The 13,918-nt window shown below is 48.7% G+C and overlaps 1 long non-coding RNA gene across 1 annotated transcript; it reads right to left on the bottom strand.

Annotated features, from left to right (window-relative positions):
- Positions 1-4,361: 4,361 nt before the first annotated feature.
- LOC128112495 (uncharacterized) lies at positions 4,362-13,596 on the bottom strand. Its single transcript, XR_008219001.1, has 3 exons — positions 13,470-13,596; positions 5,991-6,155; positions 4,362-4,860 (listed from the first exon to the last, which is right to left on the bottom strand). It is a non-coding gene; the product is annotated as an uncharacterized LOC128112495 (long non-coding RNA).
- Between the last annotated feature and the right edge of the window lie 322 nt (positions 13,597-13,918).

Genomic DNA, 13,918 nt, shown 5'->3' with positions numbered 1-13,918 from the left:
TCCTCCTCACACTCGCTCCCTTAAGTTTGCTTTCATTTACCAAAATGAATCCTCACTAGGGATGAAAACTCTGTACAGCGGGTAAGAACAGCTAAGGCCTCTGTCTCAGGCGTGTCCTTGTCACCAATGCATCTGTTGCTGACTCACAGTTGTTATTTTACATTTTATGTACTTTTTCAGACAGGGTCTCTCTGGGCAGCTCTGGCTGACCTTTGTGCTTTCTGTTGCTCAAGTCCGAAACTTGAACAAAATGAGACCCTGTTCCTGCCTTCTCACTTCCAAATTTACACCCAGTCTTGCTAGTTCTAGCTCCTAAACATCTATGCCAACCTCTGTTGCCGTGACAACATCCTATGTTGATCCACTTCCTAGTTTGCCCTTAGTTTGCAGGAGGTGGGACTCCGTAGCTGCTCTATTCTGTGGTCGGTACAGCTTTCTGAAGCTCACACTCCATCCTGTAACTTTCTGTCCTAAATACTTCCACATTTTATCATTGTCCTTAGCAAAGCCAGGGACCAGATGTGTCCCTACCACTGATAAAGTCTCATCTCTCTCCACCCTCACCCTAATCGGTACCGGGTGGAATAGTGGCCCACTCCCAATTCAGGTCTACCTCTAATCCCAGACTATAACCTCAACGGGCCACTGGGCCTTTGCAGATAGAATGGCCAAAGATTGAGATGAAGTTAGGGTAGGCTCTAAGTTCAGTGACTGGTGTCATTGAAAAGACACCCGGAGAAGCGGCTCTGTAAGATGGAGGTGGAGCTGGGTGTGGTGGCCCATGCCTGTAATCCCAGCACTTGGAAGCAGGGGAGCCATAAAATTGAAGATGTCTGAGCTATTTCATGGGTTTTAGGCTAGACTGGGATACAGAGTGAGACCATGTCTTGGAAGGGGGAGGGGGAAGGGAGTGAGGGAATAGGGGAGTGGGGGGGAGAGAGAATATGAATATCAGCAACCTTGGAATAATGGAATTACAAGGTAAAGAACACAGAAGAATAGCTGGGCGTGGTAGTGCATGTCTGTAACCCCAAACTCAAGAGGCCGAGGGAGGAGGATCCTGAGTTTGAGGACAGTCTAGGCTATATAGCAAATTCAGGTTGTCATGGATTACAGGGTGTGACCTATTCTCAACTGAAAAAAAGAAAGAAAAAAGGAAAAGAAAGACAAGAAGAAAAAGGGCACTAAGGATTGTTGGAACCACCAGGAAAGATTCTCTCCCCTAAGGGCCTCAGGGAGAACCCGGTCTCTGAAACCTTGGCTTGGGACATCCAGTCTCCAGAAGTGTGAGCAGGGAGAAAAGTTGAGGAGTCTAGAAGCCTTGGGTGCTGAGATGGGAGGGAGATCACGCAAGGTGACAGTGAGTGAATGGGAAGACCGAGGTGAACTAGGTCCAGTCGGATTGTGCCTTCAGTGGGGCCTGGGGGTGTATCAGTTCCTAGAAGGGAAAACATTTGTAGGGACTTGCCAAGTCCTCTGTGACCTGCCACATCCCCTCATGTCCCCCAGCTTCCTCTTCCTACCCCCACCTGCACCCAGCTCTCCCCTGGGCCTCAGGAGGCTTTGCCACCTAGAACCTGTCTCTGCCAGCCCAGGAGAGGTCTCGGCAGGTCTCATCTCTTGCTTCCAGCTTCTCTGAGGCTGAACTGCCCCTGTGTGAGTAGGTCCTATTTGGGGCACACGTCACCCTCGGTGTTACCCACTTCCTAGTGGCCCCCACCATGTGTACCTAAATCTCATGTATTTTTTCTGCCATAGAGAGTGGGCCAGAGTCTCCCAGTGTAAATAACATGGGCTGCAAAGGTTCCTACACCGGCCCGGGAATCACCATTGCCAGCAATGAGCAAATGATTAACCAAAGCCTCTTCATCCTCAGAATGGGAATAATGATATTGTCCTTGGAGGGTTGTTGTATACAGTCCTTGGCATACAGTAGGTGATCAATAGTTCATGCTGATTAACCAAGCAATTGGATAATCATTGTCTTAATAATCACTAAGATCAGGGAGTACTTTGTTTTTATTTTACTATAATAAGCTCATGGGCCTGGGCAGTGGTGGCACATGCCTTTAATCCCAGCACTCGGAAGGCAGAGGCAGGTGGATCTCTGTGAGTTGGAGGCCAGCCTGGTCTACAGAGTGAGTTCCAGGACAGGCTCCAAAGCTGCACAGAGAAACCCCGTTTTGGGAAAAAAAAAAAAAAAAAAGTCCATGGGTTTTTTATTTGTTTCATTTTTGAGGAGTGGAAAAGGAGAGACACATTATAGAGCACGCAAGGCTGATTGGCAGCTGCCCTCAGCCCTCCCTGGAGTCATCTGCTTTCCCTACCATGTCCACTTGGGAGCATAGAGGGGTGCGGTCTGGCTGACACTGTTTGTCTGTGCTCCAACGACAACGCAGCTTAGGCTCAGGCCTTCAGGTGAGGGCAGATGAGGAAGGGCCTGTGGGGTTTGCTGCAGGAGCTGTTTGTTGGCAAAGGTGCGCGGCTGGGTCTTGTTGAGACGGTTTCTCCTGTGGTTTGCACGTGTCAGGCATGCTTGTGCCTTGCGCTCTGTCTTTCCCCCACAGTCCGGTCCGAGCTGACGCTGCAGCTGCCCTTGTGGTCTGGAACATCATGGTTTTTTTTTTGTTGTTGTTTTGTTTTTGTAGTAGTGCAGTTTTAAGGGCAGAGGTGAAGGTAAGGAGCCACAGGTCTAAGGATGGAGGAGGAGCAGAATAATGGGGTTGGGATCTCTCTGGAAAGAAACAGAGGAGACAGGGACCTTCTGTGGTCTGCTTGGGCTGGACCAAGGCCACGTAGATGAAAGTCCATTGGAGCATCCCATTGTGTAAAAGGTCGTGTGGAGCCTGGCTAGAGGGAGCCAGGCTTGGTGTTGCAACCCTGACCTCTTCGTGTAGACCTTGAAGAGTGTGTGCAGAGTTGCCAAGCCATGGTCCAGCTGGCCTGGCTTCCCGAGCCAGGGATGAGGAGCCGAGGGCACCGCGGGACACTTTTGTGGATGCTTTGCACTCTCTTCTCAGCTTTGGGCCAGCGCTGTGGAAGTCACAGTTCTCATCTGTGCTGTCTTTTAACCCTCCTTCACATTCTACTCAGAACAGAAAAGAACGACCTGGGCTGGGTGGTATGCAGCTGTAATCCCAGCCCTTGGAAGGTAGAGGCAGGAGGAACAGGAATTTAAGGTCATCTTCATCTACATAGCAAGTTCAAGACCAGCCTGGGCCACTGAAATCCCGTCTCAAAAAGCGAAACAAAGAAACAAAACCGAAAACAGTATGAAAGAATGCCCCGCTGTCGCCCCGCCCCCACCAACGTGCATCACTTTTGTCCTCTCCCTGCTCTGTAGTGTCGCACGTGCAACAGGCGCCAAGGAGGGTGCCTCAGCCTGGGTGAGGGTCTCTCTGGAGCCTCTCATACAGAACCCAGTCCCAGCCCATCGACGTGGAGTGAGGCGCCTGAGTGTTCTGAGCTCCTTTCCACATTGACAGGCTGAGACTGTAGCCCTTTTGGGGGCGTGGGGTCTGGGGGATGTACTGATTGGAAGCTATGGATGATGGGAACCGAACAGGAGGAAAGAAATCAGCCCTCAGATTGAGAAGAGGTGGAGGGGTGAGCGGGTGAGTGATCTGAGGGGTGAGCAGTGAGTGAGGCTGAGGGTGAACAGTGAGTGATCTGAGGGTGAGCAGTGAGTGATCTGAGGGTGAGCAGTGAGTGATCTGAGGGTGAGCAGTGAGTGATCTGAGGGTGAGCAGTGAGTGACCTAACTGGGTCTTCCTCCGTGGCTGTTAAAGTTCCTTCCTTCTTGGAAGAAATGACATAAACTACCACTTTAGCTATTCTGAGAGTCCTGCTCAAGGGCGCTAAGTCTGTTTACTTATTGTCTAACCACCAACACTACTTCTCTCCAGGATATTCTCATCTAGTGAAACTGAAACTCTACACCCATGCCATGCCCCTCTCCCCTCCCCCCGGACCTGGCAACCACCCCCTGCGCTAAGTACAGTCACAGATTATCTGACCACCTCTCTCTCTCTCTCTCTCTCTCTCTCTCTCTCTCTCTCTCTCTCTCTCTCTCTCTCTCTCTCTCTCTCTCTCTCTCTCGTTTTTCCGAGACAGGGTTTCTCTTTGTACTTTTGGTGCCTGTCCTGGATTTCGCCCTGTAGACCAGGCTGGCCTCGAACTCAGAGCGATCCGCCTGGCTCTGCCTCCCGAGTGCTGGGATTAAAGGCGTGCACCACCACCGCCCAGCAACCACCACTTCTCTGAACAGCATAGTTTCATCTTGGGAAACTGAAACTCTGTAACTATTGCCCACCCCATCCCTCTTCCCCCCTGGCTCCCGGCAACTCCTGCTTTCTCTAGCCGTAACTTTCACTCAGGACCTCATAGAGTGGGATCACTTTCGGTCCTCTTGGGCCATCTCCTCTAATGGCTGATTTTAAATCACATTTGTGCCGTCCTGCTTCTCTAACACACATTTCCAAAAGCTCTCTAGTAAGTGCCTCCCTTCAGCGTTCAGTGTGCAATCCCCGTGCTGGCTGTGTCCCACACAGGCGCCCCCGCACATCGTCCTCTAACCCTCGTACACACACACACACACACACACACACACACACACACACACACACACACACACACGCAGCCCTTGGTTACCAGGTTCCAGCGTCACTGTCCTTTCAGACATCAGGAGCACGAGGCACCACAGGGGAATGGTGAGCTGCAGGACAGGGCTGCCGGGCTGGCTGATAGTCCAGTCTGAGAGTCTTCTGTTGCTTTCTCCAACCCTCTGGCCACATCCTGGACTTGGGAGAAGCAGCTGACCAGAACTCTGATCCAGTGTCTGCTTATCGTGTCCTCCCTGTCCTGTGAGATCTTGAAGTTAACCCTAGCCTGGACTGATTTACCCCAGTTTTCAAAACCATGAGTTTGTGGGGAAGAAAGACCCCCTAGGTCCTACCATCCTATGTGTGTGCATGTGCGTGTATTATGTGTGTAAGCATGTGAGTATTACATGTTGTAGGCATGTTTGCGTGTATGCATGCCCATTCCTATGCATGTGAAAGCCAGAAGTTGACATCAGGGTTCCTCTGATGTTATTCTCCACATGATTGAGACAGATCCTCTCAGCAGACTTGGAGTTCACTGATTTGCCAGGCTGGTTGACCAGCCATTCCATCCCCAGGATCCTCCTATCTCCATCTGCTCACATTATAAGTGTGTGCTGCCACACCCAGCTTTTTATGCAGGTTCCAGGAATCTCATGTGTGCGTGGTAAACACTTTACCCATGGAGCGGTCTTCCTAGCCTCCTTCACCTCTTGATAAGGAAGAAGGAGACCCAGATGTCTCTATTCCAGCTGGTCCTCTTGTTTGTTGGACATTGTCTCTTTAACTACTTGCAAGCTTGCCCCACCAAGACTCCCTCTTTTCGTTTGCCTGAATTACTGCATTAGCCCTTGCACTGGGTTCTAATCTCCTTCCAGCCACGTCTGTCTGCCGAGGAAGCCAGAAGTGACTGACTGGGGGCATCCCAGGGATTCAGGCACACAGGGGCAGGTGGCATGGTCGCTTGCTTGGGCAGTGGCCCTGGCCCGGTTGGCTCTGCAGGAGAAGCACCTCCACCAGCATCTAAAAGGCCAGTCAGATGACTGCCTTTTGTCTCAGAGCAGCATAAGCCTCCCACCCTCAAATCCTCACTCTACCTACCTCTCCAGCACTGTCTTCCAAGGCTCCCCACTCACTCCTACCCGCCAGCAAACTCCACTCCTGTAGCTCCCAGAGGCCACTTTCATTTCTGGCAGCACCGCTCAGCTAAGAACTCCATGGAGTGTAGCAGGTGTGTGTGTGTGTGTGTGTGTGTGTGTGTGTGTGTGTGTCTTACTTCAGTGGCTCCGGTCTCGTTCTCACCTGAGTTCCATTAAGTTGGCTGAATGAGGATGAATGATTGTAGGAGAAGAATTCTCGGGGAGGACCTTAGTAAGCAAGAATATTTACCTGCGTGATTTCAGTATGAAGCACAGTGATGCAAGATGATACCAGATCTGTCCAAGCGTCTGCCTGGAAATACCAGTGATGCCAACATTAAACATATTCGTGCAGATAGGAATATTTCACCATATGTTGCTAGACATCAATTCCTAAAGAGGGGCAGATGATTATCTGTAGACGCAAAAAAAAAAAAAAAAAAAAAAAAAAAAAAAAAGAGTTGAGCAAGACTGGGCACATACTCAGTGATAGAGAGCTTGCCTAGCATGTGCAAAGTCCTGGGTTCAGTGCCCAGCACTAGAAAATAAGAGTTGACTGTAAAACATAACTGACTTATTAGTTTGCTGATTATTTTCCTTGTCATAGACTTGCCCAACAGATTAGGCACGCAGAAACACCTTTCCCTGCTTCTTACCCCCACCATGTGATGTCTCTGTTCTACCTTCATGTCTCTACACTCCGGGAAGTAGTTCAAATGTAAGGGTAGACTAAGTCAGGAGCACTGGATGTGAGGCTATGGCTGAGAACAGGAGGATGGAGAACAGTATCCTTTCCGTGGCAGGACTTGCTGTGTCTAGCCACACTTCTCCTTCCAGTAAAGAGGCTTGAGGACAGACGGTGGGCCAGGTTCCTGTGCAGTCAGAGAGGTGGCACCTGGTCCTGTGGGACAGCCACATTAGAGGAGACGGGCAGAGGATCCTGGAGGTGTGGGCATCCTTCACGTGAACCCTGTGGGGTTTTTCACTGTGGAGGAATTGTTAGTCACGTGGGGCTGAGGAGAAAGCAATGAGCTCGCTCAGGCTGACTGACCCCAGCAACGGCAGACAGACTCTGGCGTGCATCCCCCTTCTGCAGCCTCGCCAGCGCTGGAGTGACAGGTGTGCAGCCACCACCCCCGGTACAAATCGGGACTTTAAAATGATTCAGTAAATTCCCCTTGTACATAAGTATTCAAGCCACTCAAAGCTGGGGTTGCGGAGGGTCTCCCGGGCCTGGACTGCAGGCAGCAGTCAGACTTACATCCTTCTTAGATTAATCTAGACAATTTCCCTCCGTCTATCCTTTTTCTTGTTTTGTTTTGTTCAGCTTCCTCCCCCAGACTCTACAGTCTGGAAGCCCCACACAAGTGACCCTTGGGGTTTTAGAACTTGTTGACGCAGGGGCTCCTGGCCTCCATCAGTAGAAGGCAGTAGCTCCGCTGTCCACCCTGCAGTTTCAACAAGCAAATCTGCCTGTAGCACTGACAGCCGTACTGGGGTGGGGGTGGGGGACACAAAATTGGCGCCAACTGGGGCCCTCTGACCTATCATACAGATAGTTAAAGCCTTTGTTACCACCTGCTGGGCTTTCAGAGTTAAAACTGGTTATAATTATAATGAAAGATAAATTCAGAACGAGGAAATAGCAACAGACTTTGTAAGTGTTGATGGGGTGTCTTGGGATCCACCCATAACACCCCAGGAAATGGATTTAAGAAGGCCTTAGGCAAGAGGATTGCCCCTGAAACTCACATTTGCTGGCCAACCAGTTGGCAAAGTTAATGGTCTTCGAGCTGCAGGTGTCCTCTGAAGACAGCACAAAACCCACCAGTTGCTACTTCGCTGGCTGGGAGATCTGAATCACATGGTGAGGCCAGGGCTGTGAGCTTACTAGTCTTTTAGTAGAAGTTTCAATAAATCAAGCTGTTGGCTTAGCAATTTATGGAGACTTTATAGTCAAAATCTCCATTAAAAAACAGATTTCAAAAACTCCATCTCCTTGTCCTCAGATCCCTCTGAAACCGGTCATGCTCCGTGGCAGATGCTTTTACGGGCCGAGCCATCTTGTCAGCCCTGTCCCCATTTTTCTGTATCTCCTTTCTGGCTCTTGGTGCATGTGTAGTGGATGACTTCAAAGTTTGCTTCCTACGTCGTCCACTGCCTGTGGTTCTCATTAAGCCCTTGCTTCTTGAGAAGCTCTCCAGGAATATTCATGAGAAGTGTCCAGGAGGGCCAGCAAAAGGAGTCCCCTATGAACTCAGCCTCAGCTTGTAAACTATCTGCGGTTTGAAGCCACATTCCAGAGGTCTGAGTCCTTATGATTTTATGAAATTCTTGTGATTTCTTTTATTAATTAAAGAAGATTTATTTTCTTTTTATTTATGTGTCTCTGTGTGTCTGTGTGTATACACATATATGTGCACGTGTACACGTGCCTAAGGTCGGAAGAGGGGGTTGGATTCCCTGGAGCTGGAGTTATTGGTGGTGAGCTGCCTGGGATCAGAACTCTGTCCTCCGCAAGAGCAGCAAGTGCTTCTAACCACTGAGCTATCTCTCCAGCCCTTCTGAAATCTTTCCAAAGTTATCCAAGCTCATTGTTTCCCCTTCTACAAAACGGCCATAAACATAGGACCTCACCATAGAATGAGAAATGTCCTGAGATCATTTCCTGGCACCTAATAAATTCGCAACCCATGTAAGCTATTCTAATTTACTCTGATGCAGTTAACACCAAATCAGAGCCGTAAACAGAATGTTGGAGAGTCTAAAGAGATTAATTACCCAAGGCAAACTGGCATCTATCAAAGAGATTGGGAAAACAGAGACATCCAAATACACACAGCATCCAGTAGCCCCTGTGGCGTTGCCTGAGCCAATGTGTTGTGCTGTCGAAGTGGGACCCGTGCCACCCCAGTGTGTCCATCCTAATGTGTCCTGGTCCCAGGCTCTGCCGAGTCCTTCAGACAAGAACAGCTGCTTTAAGGAAAAGCTCAGCGGCGTGTTGACATGATGGAATCTCCTTGCGTTTTAATTGTTCCCAGCAAACAAATGGGCAGTGATTTAGAGAAAGAGCAGTGGCTACTGGTGCCAGAAACCAACTGAAAAGTGTGTACTAGTGTTGTGGCCGATTAGGAAGACACCCCCCCCCCCATATCCGATGCAAAACACACAGGGATTTATTAATAACAAGCAAGCCCGGGCTTGGTCTGCATCCAACACTCACACAGCGAGTGGAGGAGGATGGCCCTGAGCTATCAGGGTGAGCGGTTTTTAAAGGGAAAAACCGCGAACAGGGTGGTACAAGCCTTTGCATCATATGATTGGGTGAGGGTGTGTAACCTTTGAATTTACTGGTTGGGGGTTACAGTTATCATTTTTGGGCAGGCCTGGACAAGTCCCAGGCTTTGTCCTTGAGCTGCCATGAAGGCTGGCTGGCCTAGCACGTTCACAGTGACCCTTGCATATAGCTCTAAGTTGGTGAGCGGTCTGGGACAGTAACAACTGACTGAACCTTGAGCAGTCAGAGAACATGCAGAAAGGGAGCTACTGCAAGGACTATGTCTTTTGTTTACGGCCCTCCCAGAAACTGCTTGCTTAAGTCTCAGGAAACTGAAACTGAGGCCTGATCTCTGAGAGAAGACTGAGCAGCCTGTTATGGCGTCTGCTTCGTCCAGAATAATGAAGTCTGTTTCAAATGGCAGTGCTCAGGCTGGAGGTGCCACCAACCAGCTTAGTCCCAGCAAAGAGACATTGGTACCCTGGGCATGGCTATTAATGAATTCTGTATTTCCCTAGGCTTCTTGGCTCCTCTAGCAGTTAGAGCCCATGTGTGCCAGAAACACTCAGTGGGGAACTTGTCTTGTCTTTTAACGAATGGTGCTGGGGAAACTGGAAATCACCATGAAAGATTTTGGCACAGGCAGGGCCAGTGGCTCATGCCTGTAATCCTGGTGCTCGGGAGGCTGAGGCAAGAGGATTGCCCTTGAGTTTGAGGCCAGCTTGGGCTAACACATGAGTTTCAGGCTAACTGGGTCACAGAGTAAGACCCTGTATCAACAGAAGTGGGACCCTTTTAGACAGTCTACATAGACTAACTCAAAAGGAATCGAAGGCCTCAGGACTGGGAAGGCCGAGGCAGGGAAGTTCATGCATTTGAGACCAGCTTGGGTCAATGATGAGGTGGTCTCAACAACCAACAGTACACAATCAGAAGACCAAAAGCTAGTAAGTCCCACCCCCCAAATTCTTTAGGAGTTAATCTTCATGACCAGTCGTTTCTTAAATAGAACACTAAAAGCACAAAGGATTCCTGACGCCCTTCCCCAAAGAGTAAATGGTGAAATGAAAAGACAGACCACTGAAAGAGCTGGCATAGGGAATAAAAGCCCTCTCTCACCAGCTGTACAAGCCTGAGGACCCAACAGTGCTCTTCAAAAGTCAGATGTGTGTGCCGGCACTCCTACAGTAAGCTGGGAGACTGAGGCAGAAGACTAGCCCAGAGGCACGCGAACCAGCTAGCCTGGAGTATCCAGCACAGCATCGAAAGAGGAGAGTCTCTGCCCCAGCAAGGTGAACAGCAAGAACCAATCCCAAGCGTTGTCCTCTGGCCTTCACATGTTCACGTGGCATGTGTGTGTGTGTTAGTGCAGGTACCTCTGAGGTCAAAGGTGTCAGAGTCCCCTGAGATGGGGTTACAGCTGGTTGTGAACTGTCTCACTGCCCAACATGGGTGCTGGGACCTCAGACCTGGGTCCTCTGCAAGAGCCGTCCATGCTCTTAGCCACTGAGCTGCTTTAAATAACAGCTCCATATAAATAAATAATAAAAAAAACACTGAATGAAGGGAAGTATTTGCACATCCAAGCTTGTGCATAAGCGTTCACAATAGCCTTATTTACCACAGGCAAAAAGTAGAAATAACCAAATCCCTATCAACTGATAAATGGGTAAAAATGTGGTATATTCATACAACAGGGTACTAAAAATATAAAGTGAAGCCTGTAAAAACGAACCAACTATTGCTATATAGTGCAGCGTGGATGAACCTTGAAAACATACTGTTGAATATAAGAACTAAACATAAAGGCCTTCATGTCTTTGTGTGTGTGTGTGTGTGTGTGTGTGTGTGTGTGTGTGTGTGTGTGTAGCTGTGTGAACATGTTTGAGAGTCTCTCATAGGCTTGGGGCTCACCAATTAGGCTAGACTGGTTGGCAGTGAGCCCCAGTGACCCTCCTGCTTCTGCCTCTCCAGAGCTAGGATTTCAACCCTGTGCCACCACCCCTGGCGTAGAGGACTTTACTCTTTGTTTTTGGATTAAATTATCTTTAATTGTGTGGTGTCTGTGTGTCTGTGGGAGGGTGTGTGTATGTGAGTGCAGGCACCCTCAGAGGCCTCAGAGGGTGTCAGGTTCCCCTGGAGTTGGAGCGACAGGCAGGTGCTGTCTACCTGACGTGGGTGCTGAGGACTGATCTCAGATCCTCGGCATTGCCCGTAACTGCTGAGCCGTCTCTCCAGCCCTAAGGGCTGCCCTTTTAATGGCTCTTTGTGAATAATTCCTAGAATAAGCAAATTTGCAAGTCAGGAAGTTTGCCAGAAACAAAGGGAAGGAGGAAGGAGGAAGAGGCTGCTATTGAGTAAAGGGCTTCTTTTAGGGCTGTCGAAAATGTCCTGGAACTACGGGAGGGGTGATGTACAATCATGTGACTACCTAAAAATTCCATTGTGCATTAATGGTATGCAAATTATATCTTAATTAAAAATAGCTACTGCTGACATTTCTCTCGGTGTGCTTTCGGAGTCTCTCCCCTCTTCCCCCAGTCTTCTTGCAAGCCAAGTGTCCCCATTCTGTTCTTTACAGTACATTATTTTTAACATCGAAGAAACGAATTTTGTCCCTGTTACATTTGATCTTGTAATTTTTAGCTCATCCCCTCCCCCTTTCCTATATCTTTCTTTCTTAGACAGGGCCTGTGTATCCCAGGCTGGTCTTGAACTGGCTACATAGCCAAGGATGACCTTGAACTTCCAAACCTCTCATCACCGGCTTCCGAATGCTGGGATTACAGGCATGCAGCACACACCTGGTTTATGCGAGGCTGGGGATGGAGCCTAGGGTTTGGGAACGCAAGGCAGGCACACTACCACCTGTTTTTAGCTCCTCCTTCCCTCTTCTTAAGTATTACTGAGCGCGCACTATCAGCTAAGGGAAGGAAGACTTGTGGTCTCTTCAAGTCAGGCCACTCATTCATTAAAAAGCATTGAATAAGAACTGATTAAAAAGCACCGAATAAGAACCAGTCATGGACAGAATTTGGAATTTTACCTAAAGATTAGTTTTTAAAATTCAAACAATCTCTTGATATGCCTTTGATAACTCTATTACCCGAAGTGTTGTGCTCCCGTGTTGAAGGCTTAGTCTTTAAACACTGAGAAGGGATTGGTTGATTCACAAGGCCTCTGACCTAATTGATGGGTTAATCTGATGATTGGTTGATTCATGATGTGATGGCTTCATTGGGAAGTGATGGAAACTTTTGGAGGTGGGACCTAGTTAGAAGTCGGTGACTGGGACAAGGCCTTTGGAACCATCTTGTCCCAGGCCTTGCCTTTTCTCTGGTTTGCTCACTCTCTCTCTGCTTCCTGCACATCACTAGGTGAGCAGCTGTCTTCTATCATACCCATTCCACTAATTTCCCCTCCTCAACCCAAAGCCATGGAGCCAGTCAATCTTGGACTGAAACCTGTGAATCATAAGAAAATAAATCATTCCATCTTCAAGGTGTTTCTCTTAGCTAGTAGCCATAGCAATGAAAATTTCACAGAGGAATCTATGTCTGTCTTGGTAGTTTCTGCTGATTCTTATGAATGGTGGCTTGTAGCAGGAATCTTAGAAGGTCTTATTAATAAAATCAAACCTGAGGCCAGTTATTGGGGTGAACGCTGGAAGATCAGAGAAGCAGAACAAACCACAGCTACCTCACCTTGCCAATTCCTCAGCTGATCTTGTTTCCTCAGACTGGAAGCTTCTGAGTCCTCATCCAGAATGAATCTCAGCTGAACTGCTGCTCAAAAGCCTGAAAGCTTAGCCAGCCAAATGCTTAACCAGCCAAATTCTTCTAGTTTCTGGTCTTCACGCCTTATATATCTTTCTGTTTTCTGCCATCACTCCCTGAGATTAAAGGCTCACTTCTTGGGATTAAAGGTGTGTGTCACCATGCCTGGCTGTTTCCAATGTGGTCTTGAACTCACAGAGATCCAGACGGATTTCTGCCTCTGGAATGCTAGGATTAAAGGCGTGAGTGCCACCATTTTCTAGCCTCTGTATCTAGTGGCTGTTCTGTTCTCTGACCCCAGATAAGTTTATTAGGATGCACAATATTTTGGGGAACACAATACCACCACAGTGGCTTATTTTCTTGCCTATTTTGAAATTTTACTGTAAATCCATGTTCTCTGTCTCCTTCTGTCTCTGTCTCTCTCTCTGTCTCTCTGTCTGTCTGTCTGTCTGTCTGTCTGTCTCTCTCTCTCTCTGTGTGTGTGTGTGTGTGTGTGTGTGTGTGTGTGTGTGTGTGTGTGTTCATACCAAGGCACACATGTGGAGACCAGAAGACACCTTACAGAGGTCAGTTCTCTCCTTCCACCATGTGGACTCTGGGAATCAAACTCCAGTTGTCAGGATTGGCGGCAGGGGCCCTCACCCACTAAGCTGTGTCCCCACCCGCTCCTTACCTTTGTACCTCAAGTTGTAAACCTTGGAAAGTCTTGGCTCTGTGTAAGAGAGCGCAGCATCTCTGTGTTCCAGTGCATGGGTATCCTAGGCCCACCCCTTAGCTTCACTTCCTGTTGGGGGCCAAGATCTCTGCAGCCCTCTCATCTCACCCAGCTCTGCACCAGCTCCAGCACCAGCCCCAGCTCTTTGGTGCCAGGTTTTTTTCTTGGCTGCAGAATTTGCTTTCTTTTGTAAATGCTCAATGTATCTACAACGACACTCATCATTTTCAACCTGGTCTCTCAGGCATGAATGTGAGGTAGCTAAGGTTTTTTTTTTTTGGTCTGTCATACTATCAAAAATGCTCATCTCTAGAGTGAGAGTTCTCTCTAGTCAATGTAGCAAGGGTCTATGTGAGGCTGGGGGAAGAATTCTTCTACATTGCTGATGGGAATCCAACCGGTACATC

Source organism: Peromyscus californicus, unplaced genomic scaffold (assembly GCF_007827085.1).
Source record: "Peromyscus californicus insignis strain IS unplaced genomic scaffold, ASM782708v3 Scaffold_17__1_contigs__length_78620276, whole genome shotgun sequence".
NCBI classification, from domain to species: Eukaryota; Metazoa; Chordata; class Mammalia; order Rodentia; family Cricetidae; genus Peromyscus; species Peromyscus californicus.
Note: the sequence above shows the minus strand (reverse complement) of the source record. Positions and strands in the feature narration are given on the sequence as shown.